At 37.4% G+C, this 22,407-nt stretch overlaps 1 protein-coding gene and 1 non-coding gene across 2 annotated transcripts in view; both read right to left on the bottom strand.

The window, feature by feature from the left end:
* Positions 1–22,407, bottom strand: part of FTO (FTO alpha-ketoglutarate dependent dioxygenase) — a 238,135-nt gene that overhangs the window by 90,412 nt on the left and 125,316 nt on the right. The window lies entirely within an intron of this gene.
* Positions 8,590–8,783, bottom strand: LOC116494222. Its single transcript, XR_004253835.1, has one exon. It is a non-coding gene; the product is annotated as a U2 spliceosomal RNA (small nuclear RNA).

Below are 22,407 nucleotides of genomic sequence, written 5' to 3'. Positions count from 1 at the left end.
TTATGCAGCAAAGTTATCAGGACCAGCTCATTTAAGACAAAAGCAAAAGATAAATTCTGTGAAATGACAACCCTGGAATAAAAGCACAGTACTTGTGAAAAAGGACTTTAAGATGTTTAAAATCGTATGCTTACATAAATATTAGTAATTTGTCAATATTTGCAAACATATTTAATATCTTTTTTTAAAGTTCAAGACTGGGATTATGGATTTTAATGATTATGTCCCAGTCTTAGTTAATTTAAACAAATGTAAGACAATAAAAAGAATTATGGATTTTGACCAAATTGTTTTGAGGGGGTCATTACATTAAGGCTCCCTCAGAACAATGAAGTTACACAGTGCTAAACTACAAGCTTTATAACAAATGTAACCTGTATCAGAGCTAACAGGTGTGGCTGAGAAGCAATACTGCAATACTGATCCTCTGTGGCTTCCTACCATCTTTACATTAAAAATGACTGGCTTGAATATTACTCTGAGACAATCTTGAAGTCCTTATTTGTACCTAATTCACCCTTCAAAGCAGCAAGATTTAGCCCTAACGTATCTAATAATGAGGAACTGGAATAGATTTAAATTTATCCTCTGACTCTGGAGCTGTACAATGTCTCTGTATAGTCCCACCTGCCTGTAGAATCAGGCCCTTGAACGTCCACAGGAAAGAAACAAGAAAAAACGTGTAAATTCCTTCACAATTACTTTCTAAAAAAGTAAATGGAACTAAAATATGTATTGAAACAATCTCATTGACACAGGTTTCAAGGCATTACTTTCCATCAAAAATGTGTGCTGTGCTGCAGAATAAACACATTAATGCTCAGTATTTTTAGCTTACTGATCAACAGATTGGCTGTTACAAAAAAAAAAACGAAGTCTTAAGACACTAGTCATCTTTAGGGAGTTGCCAGGTACCCTAGCTTCTTTATATATTTCCCTTATGACTCATCTCAACAAGTATGACCAGTATCAACAGGCACTGCTCGCAACCCTGATATTGTGCTAGGCACCATATAAGCAACGAGCAGGAATCAGCCGTGAAGAGCCTACAGTCAGAGAAGTAAAGAACAAATAAGGCAGGAGAAATTCTGTTACAATTACAGTGGTACACAGACATCAAGCACCTATACGAAGACGCAGGGAGCTGGAATTGAATCCATGCCTTTTATCTCTCTTTCCAGAGCATAAAAACCTACCAAGCTCAGCGATAGCTGAGGGCACTCAGCACCTTGCAAGATCCGTCCAGCAGGAAGTTCATCTTCATAATAAAGCTATTGAAAGCCAAATATCACTTTCATTCGTAACGGTGTGAACCCACAAAGATGCTTTATTTCTATGGAGACCTTTAGAGTGGGATTTGGCTCCAAGAAGACTGAGTTACATAAATGGATGAGTTTGGTAAAGAATTTTAACTAACTTCAACAGAGTGCCGTTGGATTTACACCACTGTAACAGTGTACGTGTCCTTGTACGACTAAAATAAAGGGCTGTATCAGTTAGCTTCCCATGCTGTCTCCCGTAAAAATAGAAAGGGCTGTTACCATCACAACATAAACACTAGAATACATCTTGTGTACACTATTAAATAAAAAGATGTATTGCATGATTGCTACAATTTTATTCTTATGTCTTTTTGCCAAAAAGAAAATATGGCTTTAATATAAGTTTACATCTGCGTGGTATTACATGCATGTAAAACAGATGTAACCTAATTACATTTTCATTTAAATTGCTAAATAGCTACTTAAGTAAAAAGCTAAAATAACATACAAACAACAGTTACTATAATAACAAGTGTACTTAGAATTAAATGAAAGGGATCAAAGCTACAGCATACAAAATTTGAGCTGGTCTTTGAAAAAGATACAGTGACATAACAGCGCTGTATTGATTTACTCTGTAATGTAATGTCTCTGCAAACTCAGCCAGAAGACACTTCTCAGTTTAGCAGAGACATATGGGGGAAAACCCAGAGTTTATACAAAGACTTTGGGTCTCAAGATTAGACATACCCTACTGGAGATTATGTAGCCAAATCCCAAATTGGAAATTAGAATACCCATGCAATACAATCAACTTGATTATAGTTTTAGGCAGACCTGTCTGAACTGGCTGGACTCAGAACTCATGTCATAACAGTGCAATCAGAGTCTGCCTTTTTATTTTTAGTAGAGACTGCAGTCTTAAAAAGAGATACTGTATTATTTCTATCTCTCCCTATGCAAACATGTTCACTACAGCTAAGTTTGGGGGACTAATCAAAATATAGTGAGTACAGTGGAAAGACTAGAAATCAACTCTCTTGGGTCTTCAAGAACTTAAAATATATTTAATTTTCATTCAAATGTTTTTAACAGAAAAGGCTAAAATATCAAAGCCTGGACACAAACACAAAACTATTAATTGCATTGATAAAGCATATTTAAGTGTATGCAGATAGTCAGGAACAAGACATACAAATGCAGGATTCTGTATTCCCAGTATCACCCTCAGTAACTTAAGACACCGGTTACAATGTATGAATTTATTTCCATTACATGCAAATAGTATGCACAGAACCTCTATTACAACTTTAAGGAAGCAATCGTACATTTTTATCTGCCAAGAATCCTAGCTTTTAATTACCTTATCTGTTCACTTGGTACTTGATAGAGCTCACCTTCTGCATACTTGTCTTTCCAAGCCATTTGTGCAGGCTTTTATAGGTGGGCAGAAGGCACTGAAATTTATATTTACTGCCATGAAGCAGCTAATGTATTAGGTTTCGCATGTACATTTACACTTTGCTAGACTATTCTTTGTATCCAATTACATTTCTATTCACTTGTTAGGTTGCATGCAACTGATGAAGGTTCAACAAGCTGATGAGCAGAACTTTGTACAACAATGCAAAAGCATGTCGGTATTTTATATCAAATAAACAGTTGAGGATATTATTGAATATTTTTTTTCAGAATAATGCCGATATAAACATTGTATAGACTGCTGCCTTCAGTTCCTGTAGGCTGCTAATTACCATTTGACTTGAGTTAAATATTGTCCTCTTTAGAAATGCACTGCAGAAGGAATGATGTGCACTTGTTGCTTTGCTGAAAAAATGAAAAGCCAATGACATTTACACATTTCACTATGAAGTGAACCCAAACAGGACTGAGGTAGCAGCTTTTTGGAACCAAGAAAATAATTGAAATGTGAATCATTTTCACATCTTCTGAGGTCTGAATTTTCTTTATTCGTCTTTTAGATAATTACTTACAAAACATACAAATTTATTATTCTTTCACCTAATCTGGCTAAAACTAACAAGTCCCCTTTACAGAGTTCAAGAGGGAAATTCACCCACCAGGTTTTTTTTTTTTGCATCTTACACAGTCTGCTTTGTGTGTATGTGTGTGTATATATATGTATATATATATATAACATCTATGAAGTTACTATTTGCAACTCTGTGATAAACTGTTTCTCATCTTCTCATTGTGTGTCTTAGAATTTAAATCCTGGATTAGAGCAAAGTCTAAGGAATAGCACAGCTCAAAGCGTGTTTAATCTATCAGCAGTTCTGAAGGCAGGAGAACAAGTTGAGTGAAGAGTACAAGCTATTTATTTAACCTTCCCATTTATACAAACCCATTGTAATTTACAGCAGAAACCTGGAAGTTGGTAAAGTGATCGGAGACACATCTGAAACGTGTCCAGCTCCCAACCAGGTCACCAGAAATTCAGATGACTCAACATTTAGCTACAGGTACTCAGTATACATCAAGCCTGAGTACTGGACACAGGTGAAATTCTCATTTAGGGTCCTCAAAAATCTGTATCCCTTCTGTGTCTCATTAATGACCTGCATTCCTCTTGCTTTTTTGCGTCTAGACATCACTACCAGGAAATAACTACGTACAGAAAATTAACGCATAATATACACTTTAATTCTGTATAAAAATCAATGGTCTTCTAAACAAAAGCTCAAACCAGAACATATTCTGCTCTTAAAGCACAGACCAATATGGGGGGAATATGCAAAGTCAGGAAGTAGATCGAAGTTCTCTTTGTTGCCATTACAAACAAGAAGGGAATAGGATTACCCGCAAGGGCTATCGTTCTCATCAGTCTATCTTAAAAAAGCCCTACATATATGATCACCAATATTAGGTGCATGAAGGCTTTGAAACAAGGGTTTGTTATCCTCTGGCATCCTTTATGCTACCTAGAACAAGCAGGGATCTGAGCTGATGATAGCAGGCTTCTGAGATTGCAGAAATTCCTGGCTTCCAATACATCGCATTGCACACCTCTTTCTTTTGTGCACTAAGGCTAAATACATAAAGATTGAAGTATACTCTTCAACATTTTGGTATTAGACATGGATCAACTAGAAAAAAAGATACATTTATCTTGCTGAAGCACTACTGTTTCATTGCTCATTTTAAAGAAATTATCGTCATTAAAAGAAACATGAATTAACTTGCCAGGCAGATGTTATTCTGGTGTCTCTTCTGTGAGGTCCGGATAGAATAAATCATCTCTCTGAAAATTTCCATTTTCTCTTAAGACTGAAAGCCTTATATATTACTATTTATAGAAATCTTATGATCTTTTGAAATTAAAAAAACCCTTTTTTTTTCCCCCATTGGAAAAAAAGCAACAGTAGCTACTTTTTCATGAAAGGTTCAGTGTATGCAGTACTATGCATTAGAACACTGACACTTCTAAAGGAAGAACCAGCCTCTGACCCTATTTTGATGTGCCAACATAATGTTAGTGCTTGCATTTTAAAATATTTATTTCCTTCATAGATATTTTATGTGTAGATCTCAGTCCCTATGCAGTAAATATTCTTATTTTCACATTAGCAGAAGCCACGACTAACATGATGCTCTAATATGAAAGACCTTCCTTCTTGGAAATCAGATTGTTTTCTGTCTTAAGCTCAGAATCAAAGGCATAAAATCATGTGTGCATTTGGAGATGGACAGACGCAAAATCTTAAACATGCAAATGCTTCACTGAGACGCTGAATAAGAACTTTTTTTTTTAATGGGGGAAATATAATTTGTTTTGAATCCTTATAGTTTTTAAACTCTGAGATAATTTACATCACTTTCCAGCGTAACTCAATTTTTTATGTATATTAAAACAAAACTCTGTAGTTTTGTTTGCCTTTTTTTTTTTTTTTTTTTTTTTTTTTTTTTTTAAGTATAGACAACTACTAACAGAAAGTCAAGAAACTGACCCAGTGAAGTCCTGCCCCCTGCCCCCATTATCAAGTAATCACATTTTCAGATGAGAGTCTCTCCCTCAAACCATTAAGTACATTTCTGAATGCTGCCAGCCCTGAAGCCAAGAGTTCTGCCCAAAGTCTGCTAACCACCAGCTGGTAAGTGGCATCACCGTGGAGCTGCCATTTTTTATGTAATACTTTGTGCACAATTAAAATCAATACTATCTGTCAGGATGAATCTTTACCAAGAAAAACACTGTCTTCTGGCAAAAATTGCTTTTCATAACACAAGTCAAGTTTACCCCCAAGAAACGTACACACTTTTGTTCCTTAATGGTCAATATATTCCAGTAGCGTGTCCTTTTGATCATACTTTGTGTCAGCTAACTACTAACCTTGTCCTTCACACCTTTTCTTTTCCTTTTTTTCTTCTCTTTCCTCTCACTCTCTGTTGGCAAAGCTCCCCCAAAACACTGATGTTTATTATCAAAATAAATAAATAAATAACTTTAGATCTCGGCTTCTTCAACCACCACTTCAACTTTTATTTTCCCTACTTCCACTGAATGCATGTTTAAAACTACTGACTTAAGTTCCAGAAGACTACTTCAGAATACATGATGAACATACAGGAACATATAAACTGTTTAGCAATTTATTTGGGAGTGAACATATGCAATTATGAGCTGATCAGATTGTTTTCAAGAAAATTAAGAAATTTGTCTTCTTTCTCTGTGAAATTTAATATTGTAAGACATATTCTTCCTCTTGTTCATAAGTCAGTGATGTTCCTCACTTCTGTCTCTCGTCCTTGCCACATATTGTATTTTACCTTAACGTCATACAAGTCAGTATTAAGTTACTAGTTTAAGTAACTTCCTACTGAACTTTTAGGAACTTATCCTACGCATTTATATGTTATATTTATATAAAATGGCTACACCCAAGATAACACACTTCCAGAGAAATACCCAACTCAGATAAAGGAATACATAAGAGCACAATCTTTATGAATTTTCCTCTAGAGGATGCGATAAAATATCAAACTTAACTTTACCTGTTTTCATTTGGGCTTCTGGAACCTGCAGAGATGGAAAAGTGTTCCCAGGAATTGTTTCTTTGCTTGACTTGCTTGTTCCATCAAATAGGCAGTTACTTTTTTTCCCCACGTGTGTATAATGGAGAAGATTATCAATTCCCAGCTTTGCAAAACAAATTTAGAACTCATTCACACACTTTTAGATTTCACTTTATACTTTCTACATAAATCTGTTGAAACAAACCCCTGCCTAAAAGGCTAAAAGAAATGTTATTAAGTACCACGTGGAAAAAAATCTAGCAATTTCAAAGACATAATATGGAGAGAGTAGCAGGGATAAAATGAAAGAATTAAAAAAACAGAGATCCTTCTGGGACCCTTAAAGTTTTATGAGAATAGCCTTAGTGAAAGATCTTTGAATGTGTAAATGTAAATTAATTGAAGAAATTGAATCTTTACCTGCATAAATTTGTAACATTTAACAATTAAAATCTAGTTAAACATTAATGATCCAAAATTTAAAATGTGCCCCCTATTAACAGGGATGAAACCTTCTTCAGTAATCAATATTAATGAATGGAAAACGTTCAGGTAACAAAGCCTAGTGCATTACTAGCTATTGGGGAACAGGAGTTTTTGATAAAGTTTTCTATAATCACAGATGACTCCCCCTTCTGTTATGCATCTTGTGTAAAGGAAAGTTCACGAAGGATGATTTAAAGAAGGAGGACTACAAATTCTGTATGCACTCTGGAAGATCATTCATCATGAGGGATTATTACCATACACAGACTAACAGCATGGTATCAACAGATGACCAAGGAGCTCTTAAGAAGCTAAAGAATAATATTTGAAGAGAACCACTTATCACTACTTAATATGTGCCTCTTGTACACGTGTCAGTGGCAAACTCACCACAGCCAAAATTGCTAGTCAGTAATCTGAAAATGAACCTCCAAAGCAATTATAAGGTGTGTTACACTTTATTCTGTAGTTGTATCCTGTATTTGAATTCATATTTTCATACAACTGTTAGCAATATCTTCTAAAATACACAGACATCTTCAGACATCTTTCTATTGAATAATATTTTTCTCTTCATATATATATATATATATACAGACACATATACGTACTCTACATACTTTTTTTTTTTTCCCCAGTGGCTTTTAAACTTTATGTATGGTCTCTTTTTACTTTCCATGTGCAATTGGTTTATTTCCCTCCTAGACTTTCATACCTCAGGAGGGATGTGACCTCAACATTTTTAGTTCCAGGTAAATCCACACAAAATTAAGACTTGATCTTGAAATACTCTTCATTCTGACACCTCTGAGAATCATTGCACTTATTAATAGATCCCTTTTCAAGCCTCGACTCCCGTCCTTAGCAGTAGAGGAAGAAGATGGGTACAGAAGAAAGCAAATTCAGGCAAAGAGTAATGCAAGTCTGTTACTGATGGATTTTCCATCCTGGGAGCCAGCATGTAAACTGCAAAACCACCGTAGAATATCCAAAATCAATCTCAAACCTGGGGGTCTAGTCGGGCTTCTAAACATTACCGTAGACATTACTGAACTGAAGGAAAGGTGGTTAAGATGGATATACAAACAACCCTAAATCACTCAGCATGAAGATGCTTGCCTTTTCTATCATAATTTCCATCAAGGGTATCATCAAGACTTTGAGATGACCTGAAAAAAGTGACAGGCTACCGAGCCAGAACTGTCTCAGGATTTATAGCGTTGCTGCACCACCAGAGGGCACACACACATGTAACTGAGAACACCTAACTGGAATGAATGAAATCAAAGTAGTTCTTTGTTTCTCCTTAGCCTAGAGAAGGAATAATGCAAACAATCAACTCTGAAATAAAAACATGCTGGGAGTACTATTTGGGTCTTAAAGTCATAGCAATCACGCAGAGAAATGTTAAGTCACTTCTACTAAATGGCATATACCAGACTAGCCTTAGCCTTCATGTATGGTGCCCCAAATGACTGAAGATTTGGCCTAACAAAAAAACAAAACCACACCATATCCAAAAGCCTTCAAAAATCCCATGGAACTTTCTTTTACAGACCCTGTGTCCTGTCCAACATCCAGCTTGAGTTAGGCTGCCCAGCAGCAAGTTCCTCTGTAATTTTACTACGTCAATTTTCTTCTTTCTGCCTTATCTACACAAGAAAGGTGTGGGCTGGCACGTGTGATGTGATGCATTCTTTGTCAGGTGGCACAGGGATATGGGATCATTCAACACAGTGTCTGTCTGTCACTTTCCTTTTGAATAGTGTCTCTATATGCAGCATACATTTGACCCTTACCGTGCCATTAAAGACCATGTAAAATATTTTGTCTTCATATAATCATTTTCATGAAGTGATTAACTTAAAATTTAGTAACTGACCACATAAGGCAACCACAGAATCCATTTAATGTGAAATCCTCTCACTGACGACGTATCAGGTATGCAACTGCTAATTACTGATACTACACTTGATCTTAGCCAAAAGGCCAAGAAGCAATTAGCCAAATAAAGCACCTATGAGCATTAATACACCTCCATACCTTACAAATCATTAACGTTTTTAATATTTCATCCTCCCAGAAAAGCAAAGAAATGTACCGAAAGGCAATCTGCAGTTGCTAATACTTAATACTAGCTGCTAGCTTAACAATAGGCTGGCTTGGTGACAGAAATATGTTCACAGGAGAGAAGTTTTCCAGTCATTATGGAACTATTGATTTCTGACAGTCTGGCACTAAAATGAAATTACAGTCACTGTATGCAAAGAAGCTTTCTAAGTCTTAACACAAAGGTCTATATACCTCTTCAGTGGCCTATATATAAGCAGAAGTCTTGCTGGCGCAGCTCCAAAAATTAACTTCTCCATAAGTTTTCTATGGTAGTCCAGCCAAAATACAACCTCAGTTTAGGAAAGATACTTGGAGTCCTTTGCATATGCACTGATCCCGTAACACCAGAACTCTGCCTAGCAGAGGGACCATAAATATCTTCCTTCTCTTCCCATGGCAGCTAAATAAACGCTGATCTGACTTCAGTTCTACCTTCTAGATTTAATGGTGCACACAACTGAATGAAGATAAAATTTTCTGTCTGGAGATGCTAGACATCTACTTAACTGGAAAATAATCATTACAAAAAAACATGACAATTCCTACATTTCACTTCACAAAAAAACACAGGTTGTTACAACCAAAGTAGAAAGAAAAAACCATTCAACTGAGGAAGAAAACCAAACTGATTTATATGAACACAGTGATGTTTTTCTAAAGGTTAGATGCCAAAGCATGAAGAACTACACAGTTTTGGTTTCCATCCTCAAGGCTGGAATTAAGAAAGGCATAAAGGAGAGCGAACAGCGTGATCAAAGATAAGGAAAGGACGTCTTCTGAAGAATGATTAAATACAGTAAGACTGCTTAGCATAAAAAAGTTATCACAGTAAGGAGACACAATGGAACTTGATAAAATCATGACTGAATGAAAAAACTTACTAAGGGAATTACTTTTCACTATTTCCTAATATAAAAAACAAATGAGCAAAAGGAAATAGATTTTTTTTAAATACAGAATCTTTTGCAAGTATTAAAAGCCAACACGAGTCAAAAATGATTGTGTAATTTTACTGAGAAAAATACCTGTGCAAAACCATTAAATGCAAAAATATGATCTTTGCAGCACAAATTAGCTCCCAGTCACTGAAGCTGGATCAATACCCAGAGAGAGAATCACTATATGCTTCTCTTACGCTCAGTTTCTTCTTTAGGTACCTGCTGTTGCCCAGCCCTGCCCAACCCTGAGCTGGGAAGATCTTTGGTCTGAACTGGCATAGTGCTGCTCGCCATGGGGAAGGAGAGCAGCAGAAGGGAGTTTTATAGCTTTTTTCCCCCTTCATTGTTCTTACTGACAGACATGTTCTTCCTCACATTATTGTATTAAAACAACGAACAGAGACAGTATTGAAACCACAAGCGTGGATGCTACTTACAAATTATTCCTGACTTGCACGAACGTGGTGTTTGGAGTACAGGTACTTTGTATTCACGACGCACATGCACTGATAGTTGCTGAACAGAGGACCACTGGGAGCAGCTCTGGGCACTAATGAGCTGCAGCCGAGGTGTAAAGATGCAGAATTGTTCCTAGGCAAATGTGTACGGTGGAAGGAAGTTTGTACAAGGAAATAGGCTGCTTTCCTGAAGGGGGAAGGAAGCAGAGTCCCTAACTTGCAATTTTTACAGAGGAAATAATCCCAAAACAGGTGTCTGGCTCAACAAAATCTCTCCTTCTTGACCTGCTGCCTTCCCTCCTCTCTACCACAGGAAAGACTTATTTATAATAATTTATGTGTTATTCTACAGAACATTATCAGCCTTGCTGAAGCCTTTCTTAAATTACACATGCACATGCTTAAGTTATGAAACTATTCAATATACTTGCCAATAGTTACAAAAACTTTGATATGAAAAAAAAAAAAAAAGTATCAGGCAAGAAAACATGGGTTTAAAGAACCTAAAATAGCTCTCAGGCTTGTAACTGTTCATAAGAATGAATTTTTATTCAGGAAAAAAAAAAGATAAATGCCGTCCTTTTAATTATCAACATTTATCTCTGGGACAAGACCATCAGGTATATAATATAGAAGATTCTTTTAATATAGAGGACAGATGGCAACTGCACTCCTGGGACTTACTTAGACTGCCCCAGAAAAAAGAAAAAAAAAAAAAGACAACACTAAAAAATCCTATAATTTTAAAAGGCTTTGAGAATTCCCCGAGGACTGCAAGTCTGGATACAAGAAAGCTGGACTGCCTGGTTTGCAAAGCAAATGATAAAGCATTCAGGAATGTCCAGGAACTCTTCAGGACTGCAATGCACAAAATTAACTTGAAGAATACGCTTCCTTGCAATCTACAGTGGCAGCATCATACGCAGCAGACTTTCTTTTTGGAAACTAAATTATGTCAGAAGAATTTTTGATGATGTCACATGTAAATCCAGCATGGCAGATAAGAACGCTTAGGAAAGATGTAATTGGCTTGTTTGGCAAAATAAAAATATTTCAGCAAAACAAAGGTAACCCTTTAAAAATAATTCTACAAAGCACTTCAACTTGTCTTAAATCACACGCATCTCTATATGCACGTGGTATTTCATAGGCATGTTTCATACTTCACTTACAGGGTGTTAATATCATAAGCTGCGAATCAACACTTTTTTCTCGAGTGTTAATACCATTAACGTCCTGCTGGGTAAACAGCCAGAACCAAGCCGGTGTGCTCAACTGCCTCTGACAACGGTGAGCCTTCCTCCTCTTGGTCTGCAGCACAGTAAAACCATTTGCTTTTTTAAATATTAATTTTCTCATGGAAAGACCAAAAGTGTAAATAAAAGAAGAGTTTAATAGTGGTCTAGTAAAACTCGAAGAGATACTTCATGCAATAGCATTAATTAAATATTCTGCGATTGCAGAGTAATGTGATTATTACTGAGGGCTTACGTGTCTGTAAAGAAAAAAAAAATAAAAACTGGAATCTAGTTGACTAAACTGTGCTCATCTCCATTGTTGATGCTTTGGGCCACAAATGAAAATTTCCATCTCAGTTTTCTTTACATTGGCTTAAAAAGCACAAAACAATAAAATGTGTAATTTTTTTCTCAAGCCTTTAAACGTAAAGAATGAAACAACGCAAATATTTTTCCTCCCTCAATTTAGACCAAAGTTTCCAAACCGCAGTATTTTACATTACGCGATGCACCCTTTAAATAATTAAACCGTTCGGCTCCATCCCTAAGTTAAAAAATATATAGAGCGAGCACAGCCATCAATACAGGATTTGCCCCTCTCTGAATTAATCCAATTATTCAAATGTCAGTTATAACTGTCAGAGAGCAGTTCCTTGGGCTGGACCAAACTGTTAAAAATTAAAACTGTTTTACCTCGTTTAGTCTCTCTGCCTTTTTAATGTAAAATCCATGGTCTTGACAAAAAGTTGTGGGATTTGACACCCAATGCAACACAACCCTATTTCTGTCATACATGCATAATTCACTTTGGAAATTTGCACTTGCTTTAAAATATTACTAAAATATACATGTAACATATGCTAATTCAGCCGCACTGGCTTGTAAGCTCCAGCCACTAGGTTATATGTAAACTTTGCCAAGTGCATACACTGTACATAAAGGGATTATAAATGAAAGAAAAGATCACTGTCCCTAGCTCTCAGTTTCCAGCCTTGGCCAAACTGACAGCCCCAAATCCCAGCAACATCTAACATGCCCTTCCTGTGGAGAAGACAGCCTGTTCTCAGAGTCTTAATTACATCCCAGCTGACTGCCCAGCGTTGCCAAAATCAGGCAACAAACGATGCACCTTCACTTGCAATATGGTCTGCTAAACAGACTCCCAGTCACACAGAAAGAAACTTTCACAACAAGGAGAAATAAAGGGACAAGCTAGCGAGGGAGGGAGAGGGCAAGCAGCAATCAAGACAAGGAAAAAACCTCTTCCTGGGCTCCTTGGGGACCGGCGAGCAGCAGCATGTAACAAACAAGGCTATCCCTCGCTCAAAACAACCTCGCAGCCCAAGGTGCCTCACGCCAAGGACTGCTGTTCTCCAAGATGGGCCACTGGAACCAAGACTCGATAGATTAATGATTGTTAAGGAAGGCTAACCAACCCCACACTGCTCAGGCCATTATAATTACAGAAGAACAGCATGCCACATTCTGCAATCGCAAATGGTATCATATGTTTTCCTGGCTGCCTTGCAGGAGGAGCTTTATTTACACAGATGAAATGCGAGAAGTGCAGATTTAAAGCAACAGCATTATTTTAAAATGAGAGTTAGCAGAATTGCACGCCTTCACGGATACCCAGACCTGTCAGAGAGCTGCTCCAGCCTGCAGGCCGACCACCACCAAAGTGCCTGCGAGGGCAGAACTCCCCCGTCCTAGCCGAGGCTGAGGGCTACGCTCACAGCATTTACAGCAGCCCCTTAAGGAAACGAATTCAACTTTACCCAAGTGCTGACAAAGCACAGAATTGTCCTAGGACTGCAGGGCTTCTTTAGGGTCCGCGAAATGAAACGCCACTCTCACTAGAAGTGCTAAGGAAATCAGAGGTTATTTGCTATCGATTCACAGAACAGTAATATCAACATTATGCCAATTAGCTCCCACAAGATGGCTGCATACTTTCACTAAAGTTTATGATATGCAAACATATCATTTATGATATGCTACCTCCTAGAAATAGTAGGTATGCACTGATATTCAGGAGGTTTTAGCTAACATCATTCCCAGAACAGCTACCAACAGTTACTCTAAAATCACCCAGGTATCTTATTTCCCAATAAAGTTAGCTAGTTCTACCTAACAGTCACATGCCATTTTTAGATTTATATCCTTCTTAAATACACATTTGATATAAAAATGATACTTGTATTAAAACAGGTATCTCCCCCACCAGTTTACTACTCCTTCAATCTTATTCTTTCCCTTCCACATTTAAACTTTTACATGATGGACCATCTACAAAAGCCAGAGAATTTCATCGGGAACAAAACTGCCTGCAAAAACTGGCTGCGTACCACTGGAACAGCAAGGACATGCCACAAACAATAAGTCTCAATGCTTCGTGACTGAGAGCAAAAGTATCTCCTGAAATAGCTCCAGATTAGTCAACCTTATTGACAAAAGTTTACAGGACAGAATAATTTGCACACAGCTTTGTTCTGCATTTTTTTCCCTTTCCAGCACTTTATACAAAAGAAGAATGATAGAAATCACTATAGTCAATCACATTTAAGCACAGGATTACATTTATTACCTTTTAATATAATATTCAGGAGAATTCTTAACAACGGAAGACAATTTTTATCAATACCTCAAAGACAGAAAAATTCAGCTAAATTTAGAAAACTGAACTTGATTGAAAGTAACGATCCTCCTGTTTTAGCACAAAACTAAGTCTCATTCTTACATTTTAATCTTCAGCTTTGAAGCCTATAAAGTAGGATGCAACCTGCCTACTGAGACACAGGTTAGCACCTGGTGCCTTGCAGAACTATCAAGTCACAGAATGGTTGTCAAGGCTTACGTACAAGTAGTAGAAACATATTTTAATTCTTGCATATACTTGTTGCTAAGTATTGGCAATTTCTATACAGGCAATTATCCATATTGGCAATATGGATACATACTTTTTTTTTTCCTCTTCGTCTGTCTCTGTCTGTTGCCACTGATGTCCAAGATTTTGGTGCTGCAAGTTCTAACGTGTAGGTTATTTAATTTTATAAATAGCCCTAAGGACCCAGCTACAATGTCTGCTTAAAACAGTAAATTCTACACAAGGCAGACTTCACTGAACTACGCAAAACAAACGGAGAGTACTTCTTCAAATGAGCAGTACACATTTCTGAATACTCTCCATCCAACTTAGTGGCCTATACTTTTGCAGACCCACATCCCATTTTCATTCAACTGGAAGACCGCTGCTGCAGTGGGGACAGCGACAACACAAAAGTTGTGCTGGGGATGTAAATTCATAGACATCAGAAGGTGTGAGGAATTAATAGACTGTTTTTACAAGGTGAAAGATTCAGAAACCTTCACAAAGATGTAGGTCTCCTTCTGAATGCTGTGTAGACAGGCACGTATCTTTTTGCCGAGTCACTCTGGAGTTCAGTATTAATCTCTCTTGTAAAAATACAGCGGGCAGAAGAACCATATCCAAGCTCATTCTGGGATGAATGGAAAGATCACGAGCAATCCTATTTCACGAAATCCAATCCCGTATCACCAAAATCCTCTTTTAAGAAAACTGACGTGATTTTTGTTGGCTGTTGTTAGCTGTAAAGGAGAAACTCTAAAAACAGAGGACAGATAACACTGAACAATCAGCAGAAGTTCCCTAAAACTCTATTTATATGCTGTAGGAATAATATTTGTGAACAATGAACACTTTCCTAAAGTAACATTAGCTGCACTGATACACTACCAGTCATATAGAAAAGATGTGAATCAGGTAATTCATGGTTATCCACTACTTCCAGGATTAAACTTCTTCCTAGGATTAAACTACTTCCAGGATTAACTGCTTTACTGTTTCATCCAGCAGATACAAGAAGACTTTCAGGAAGACTAAGGAAGGTGTAAAACCACGGTTAAGAAGTATAAACAGCATTTATATTACACAAAGCTGCATCTCTGCTGGACACCTCAAAGACTACTGGCATCTGATACATCAGACCATTGCATTTTCAATGTATATTACTTCTTACGTAGAAAGAAGGCGGATTCCTGAGAAGTGTTTCACCTGTGATGAAAGGGTCAAGTGCCTGTCAGCCACAGAAGAATTGGACATAGCAGAAAAGAGAGATACTCATCAGTTAGAAACAGCAAAGTGATGTACAAGCACTGCCATTTCAGTAACAATTCAAGTGGTCAACGTTTGGCCACTTGTGCAGAATACTTACAGGTTGCCTACTGATCCTGCCTCTTACAGGAATGCTGACTTCAGAGCTGCAAACATTCAGCATCTCTAGAAACAGCTTTGCAACACGTACACTAAGACTCAAACACCCTTCGCCCCCACCTCGCCCCCAAAGTAAAGTCAGAGACCTAGGAGGTCTAGCAGTCTGAGTTACAGTGCACCTAAAGCATCAATAGACACAAGCAATGTCTGCAGAAGACTCGAGTTTTAGTCAAGACAAACAAAAAAGACTCAACTAAATTTGTCCCTTCAAACTACCTGCATAACTTCCTTACATAACAAACTTCACAGAACTGTAGCAGTGACAGACACTAGGGGGATTGTTATTTGCTTTTAGCATAAGAAGTCAGAGTATCTCTGGGGTGGAAGAGAGAATTTAGGTACTCTACGAAACCATCTTCCTTTCCTGCTCTGCAAGAAAAATGATGCTGCAATACAGCTCCTAGGAGCAAGGACCTTTATTAGTGCACTAAACAGAAGAGTCAGAAATATTCAAAACTTACCCCTCGCTGATCTGGAAACAAGGACCAAAGCCTGGTGATGAAAATGGTGAGGAACTTTTCCAGTTCACTATGAATCAAAAGCATTATACATCATCACCTGTTAAAGACAAACTTCTCAATCAATCATACGACAAGTATCCAAGAGCTCCTGAAGAACAGATTTTTTCTGAAGAGAAAGGTCTTTTTCAGCTTGCAGTTCACTTTCAGACATTAAACACGAACATGGCACAGAAACCTCACAGCACCGCAAGTACAAGCCTAACATGCCACAGAAGGTGGTGCAGAAACTTGTGTTACCATCACATTAAGTGTACGTAACTCCTTGTACTCAAAACAACAGCTCCGTGTGTAACCTCACCATGATGCGAGGTAAGCACCCTTACAGATCTGTCTGCCGAGGTGTGCAGAAACAAGAGAGGAAAGTGAAATGACTGCTGTTTATCTGTACTTCGGTAGACAGAAAATACAGGACACATTTTTCTTGTTTAGCTGAGAAAATGACAGTTAAGGACTGAAGACAGAAAAACTGTTGAAGCCAAGCATTCAAATAGAAATTAGGACTTTCCTAATATAACAATTACATTAGAGGATATATGAGTTCTTTAGAAGTTAATTCCCATTGTCCTCAAACCAATGGACACCATTCTAGAAGATGCCTTTAAAGCCAGAGACAAACCACTGGACTCATACAGGGACAGCAGTGAAATTAACGCCGTGTTACATACAGGAGGTCAGACTGGATGATGTAACGGTCCCTTCTGGCCTTAAACTCTATGAATCCATGAACCAGAGAACAAGAACATAGCAAAATACAGGAGACAGAAAAAATATTTTTTGTTTGTTTGTTTAAAATGTTTTTATCGTTTGTTCCTGCAAACAGAGCTGAATTCCACAATTTTGGCTAATTTTATCAATTGCATACAATTCTCAGAATGCATTATTTTAAAATGCATTAAATCTTTATTCAACAATATTTGTTTAAATTAACAATGAATAAAATCACAAAGGCAATTTTTTTCTTCCTTACAAAAAGGGCTTAGATTTAAAAATGCCCTTCTTCTCAGACGAGGGAAATGCATCATCCTACCACAGTATTCTATTAGCACAATGCTCGAATCCAGCCCTGAACATCCACTGAAATGTGCTTTTGAAGAATGCACAAGATGAATGTCATATTCACTCAGCATCCATAAATCAACTCGTATAATTTAATACCTGTTGAAATTTTCCTCCAATTTATTATATGAAATAATAACATGAGAAGTAATTACAATAAAGAAAAAGTTCAGGTGCAACAGCATTAGTTCAACATCTAGGATCAAGTGTCAGTGGAGATTAACAAATTTCATTCATTTTATCTCCAGCACTGGAGACACGCTGCTCCTAGCTTTAATAGTCAGGAATGTCTGTTAGTTAAATGACTTTGTAAAGGCAGTCAAGTGAGGGCAGACAGCGACAGTTTAATTAGGGAGCTTGCTATAACTCTATCTGGGAGCTGTAGGCACTGGACTAGAACAAGTGTAAGCGGCACTCAGTGCTGACTAGCAACCCCTCTCTCTACCCTCCCACCACCAACAAAAAAACCCACGCCAAAAAGGAACCAACCAAAAATGCCACCAACAAAACCCCTTCACACAAAACCCCTTCAGAAGATACTTTTCAGGGCAGGTTCCCTCATTTATTCTGGCGTCAGGTTGGCTGCAGGTGAACGGGAGCAACGTAAGCGCGGCAGCAGAAGAAAGGTGAGGTTAAGAGAGCAATCATTTATCTTGTATTGATTTCTGGACACTATGTCCTAGATACATTCCAAGATAGAATGACAGCTTTCTGGTTTGTGTCAGTAAGGGAAGAAAATGACTAGCACCAGGACCCATTGTTTTCCTATCATATTTCCTCTTAGAAACATGCCACGCTTAGATTTTTATTCAGACAAGGAAATCCAAACAAGTTTATCACAGAAAAGGAGGGTTAGGGGATGGTTAATCAGCCATTTGTCTTTGCTGCCGGGTAGCTGGGAGTCAAAGGGTCAAACCCAAGCACAATTGGACCATTTGGTTTTATCTCAGGTAACCCTACATCTCTGGTAATTGAACCCATTTCACTCGGTCAGAGTTCCTGTCACTCATATTCAATGTCTGTCATTACTGAGAAATGCTTCATGACATATTACACTGACAGAACCACCACTGCAAGACTAGAAGGAATCCCCAGGCACCAAAAGTAGAAGACAATGGAAGCTTCTTTCAGACCAGTGATGTTTAACATTTTATGTGCTGACATTGTGACTGTAACCACAATATAACGAAAGCCTAGCAAATGGAAGATCAAAAAAAAATCCAGTTTATCTGCTTCAGGGACTAGCAGGCAACATCAGAAATAAAACAAACTGGCAGCTCCAAGGTTACCTGCACATAACATTAAAACCCTTGCACAAAATTATATAGAGTATCATATGTATAAATACATACACTTAGTGATGGACCTGAATATAATACTGATTTTATTTATATTACACTTGCTTTAACTGTAGTGATCCAAATACTTTGTTTTTTTTTTCCTACAATTCCTTTACTTATTAGCTGAAAATAGAAAGTGTAATTTGCATGCCTTATGCTGACAACAAGGAAAAAAAAAACCAGCTTTTTAAAACTTCCGAAATGATCCTGCAGGTCAAAATTTGATGTGCAAGGATGCCAAAGTTATCAGCACCATAGTCGACGTCATCATACACTCAAAGCTGACTTCCTTGGACCACACAAATTTTTGCCAGAATCTCAATCCAGAGGCTGAAAATTTTGCAGATGCATTAACAGCACCTTAACTTTGTCAGCATGTTCATCAGAAGAAACAGTGGGTGGAAGCCTGGGAGACTTGGACCAGAAGATGGTGGAAAAAACAACAGAAGGCATTGAAGATCTCACTGTGATCAGGATGCATTTAACTCCGTTTTACCTCTTTTACTAAATATCATGGAAGCAACGTATCTAGCACATCATTTAATTAAATCTCTTCACGTAATTGATATGAAAATTGATTTAATTTCACTACATTTGAAATTTCATTTTCAAGAGCCAGCTTCAAACTAAAGGAGTTACTAGATTCCCAGCACCCTTTGCTAGGTATCCAGTCCAAGCATTATGATAAAAGCTGTAAGCTGCTATTTGAAGCAGTTTCTTGTACTGCTTTAGCGATGTCCAGACCAACCAGAGAAGTGAAATAATTTATTTCCATCCTGAGTGCCCTGAATGATAAATAAGCAGGATTAAGTTGTGCTCCCAAAATTGATGGAGGTCCAGAATTTTAGCTGAGATTAATGATATTAAACACCAGAGCTTCAAAGCGGAGACAAATATCAAAGGAACGCCAATGGCGTGGACAGTTTACTTCCATCCGATGGTCATAATGAATTCCACACAGAATGATGGAAAAATATCCTTAAACTAGACATCTCACATTTTATGAAATCAGTTTAGATTGATTTATGGAATTAAGCCATTTTTTTCCACAGCTCTTATACAATTCATTTTAAATAAGGAGCTGCAAGAGCTGTGGGATAAATAAGGAACTTTATCTTGAGCATTATTCACTCTCAGCAAAAGAAACCTGAGCGAGGAATACAAAGTAATCTTCAACTACGAAATTGCTCCGTGATGATCTGAGAATACACTGCCTTAAGTCTATAAAAGTTCTAATATCAACTAAAATAAATTATTTCTAAAGCAACCCTTATTTCTACTCTGCGAATAATCTGTATTTCATTGTGAAGTACATTCACACACAAAAGCTTAACGAGATTTAGAAACTAAGATTTGCAGCCGTAAAAGCAGTTAAGATGTCCAATAAGAAATATATGACAAAGAATAGCCCAATAATTCAGCCATTAATAAATCTGGCACAGTAACCGTTATCTTGTCACAAAGATAATACACCTCCAATCCTTCCATGCTGGATTTTTATACTATATTTATATGCTAAAAGGCTTCTTAGAACCATATGCTTCAATTCAAAGCACCAGAACCCTACTCACACGTACCTGCTCTATTCAACCAGCTGCTTTTGCCCAGTTCCCTACGCTGAATACTTCAAGCAGGGAGTAAAACTCTGGATTTGGAGTGCCATGGCCAAAGAATCCAAATGAATGATATTCAGGTCTATAGCCTAGCAGGGAAAAATGTGTTGCAACAATTTTTCTAATGCTGCAATACCATATCACCAAATGTTCCTGTCAAGGCATGGTTTAATTACCTTGGCACCCATGCCACTTATAATCACCTGTCATTAGCAACGATGCTTGCATCTGTTTACACGTCTGTCAGAAATGCCAGCCCAGATGAAGCCTAAGAATAAGACAACTTTTACTAGCGCTTGACCCCAGATGTGGAAAGGTCATCTTAAGGTTATCTAGCCCCAGAGTGAAAGGCGTACAGTAACTAAAAGGTGCTCGATTAATTCTTTAGTTTATAATCAATTTCATTAATTCTATATAGAATTAGAATGCTCTAAGCCAACAAGAAAATAGCTACATTCTTGCAAAACTATTAAGTTTGTTTTTCTTTTTTTGAGATAATTTTGTGAAAATTCCCTATTTTAGCTACCCATAATAGAGTTATTCGCTATAGTCCATTAAACTGTTTATTGATTAGTTGTTTTTCAGAGGTAACCTTAAACTGGGAACAAAGAACTAAATTCTACCTCAGAATATCTGTACGGGCGATGCTATCTTTAAATGTGGGAGCGCAGCGAGCATGCCAATGAACATTTTAAAAAGCTAAGTCTTTGGGCATGGGATATTGTGAAAATCTCAGGTTTTGCTGGACTACAAATCCCAATGTTATCTTTATCCTGATTCTAGAAATGTGCATTCTATGCTGTCTCCTTTAATAACTGGTATTATTGGTCTTCTCCAAAAATTATGTGTTTTTAAGCTATTTCAAGGCATATCTGGTCTGTGATTTCCTCCACACAAAGTATCTTTCTATTGAGGCACAGCCTCCCTTTCACTTTGCCATTTCTATGGATGACAAAGGACTTCTGTGGATTTGTAAAGTACGGGAAGTCAGCAGTACTCTGGTCTTTGAACTCCAGTCAGCTATTGGGAGTTCAAGTTCATAGCAAACATTATGAAGCAGAAGAGAAAACTAGATACTCATCTACTGCACAAAGAAATACGTACCACAATCTGACAGATAAAAATATGAAACGTGCATTTTTGTGACACGCATTTAAACTCAATGTTACTGATTGCTGTCATCTGTTTTGCTTCAGAGCTAATCACACAGCCAGCATCTCATCCTCATGTACACACACAGGTGAGGGACACATGCCATACCCACGGTTCATCACGGCGTTCTCCTATTCATAGCATGCTTCTATTTCAAAGGTATTGACCAACAGATAACAATGATCTTCAACGCTCCAGCTCTCAGCTGTAAAGAACTCTGTACTACACAGTTTTTGCCATACTGCTTCCTCAACATGTATTTTGCAAACATGAGGGTTCTCTTTCATTGCTGCATATATTGCCTAGGAATTTCATCCTGGAATTTCAAAGTGCTACATGTATATAGCAGAATAAATTGTCCAAGCTATAATAAAAAGACCTATTTAGAAGTATGGAGCAACTAAAATCTGAGCCTCAGGTTATTTAATGTAAAAGGGCAGGACTAGATAAGACAAATTCTGAATGATGTTCTGTCAAAGTCTGCTAGCAGGACTCACTAGGTATCAATTCAGTAAGCACACGAGGAAATCATGAGTGTGCATGCATGTGCACATTGAGGAGGCTAGTCTGGAAATAACATACCAAAATGAGGGAAAGAGCTTATTTCAATAAATTTTATAATTCTAGAAATAGGACTCCTGTAATAAAATGTATTTTCAGTGTTTTTTGTACTAAGCCACAGGAATACTCCCTATTAGCTATTCCTGCTATCTGGCAAATATCTCTACAACAAGTACACAAATAAATCACTAAAGTAATTTTAGGGTTTTGTCCTGCAAAATTACTGCTGCAGCACTTACTCTTTAAAACCATAGCAAGTTAGCTGTGTATTTAGAATTACATAAAGGATCAAAGCTCCTAATACGGGGCAGCACCACCAGGGCAATGCCCTGCACAGAGCAG

Source organism: Aythya fuligula, chromosome 12 (genome assembly GCF_009819795.1).
Source record: "Aythya fuligula isolate bAytFul2 chromosome 12, bAytFul2.pri, whole genome shotgun sequence".
In the NCBI taxonomy this organism is placed as follows: domain Eukaryota; kingdom Metazoa; phylum Chordata; class Aves; order Anseriformes; family Anatidae; genus Aythya; species Aythya fuligula.
This window is presented reverse-complemented; position numbering and strand designations above follow the sequence as displayed.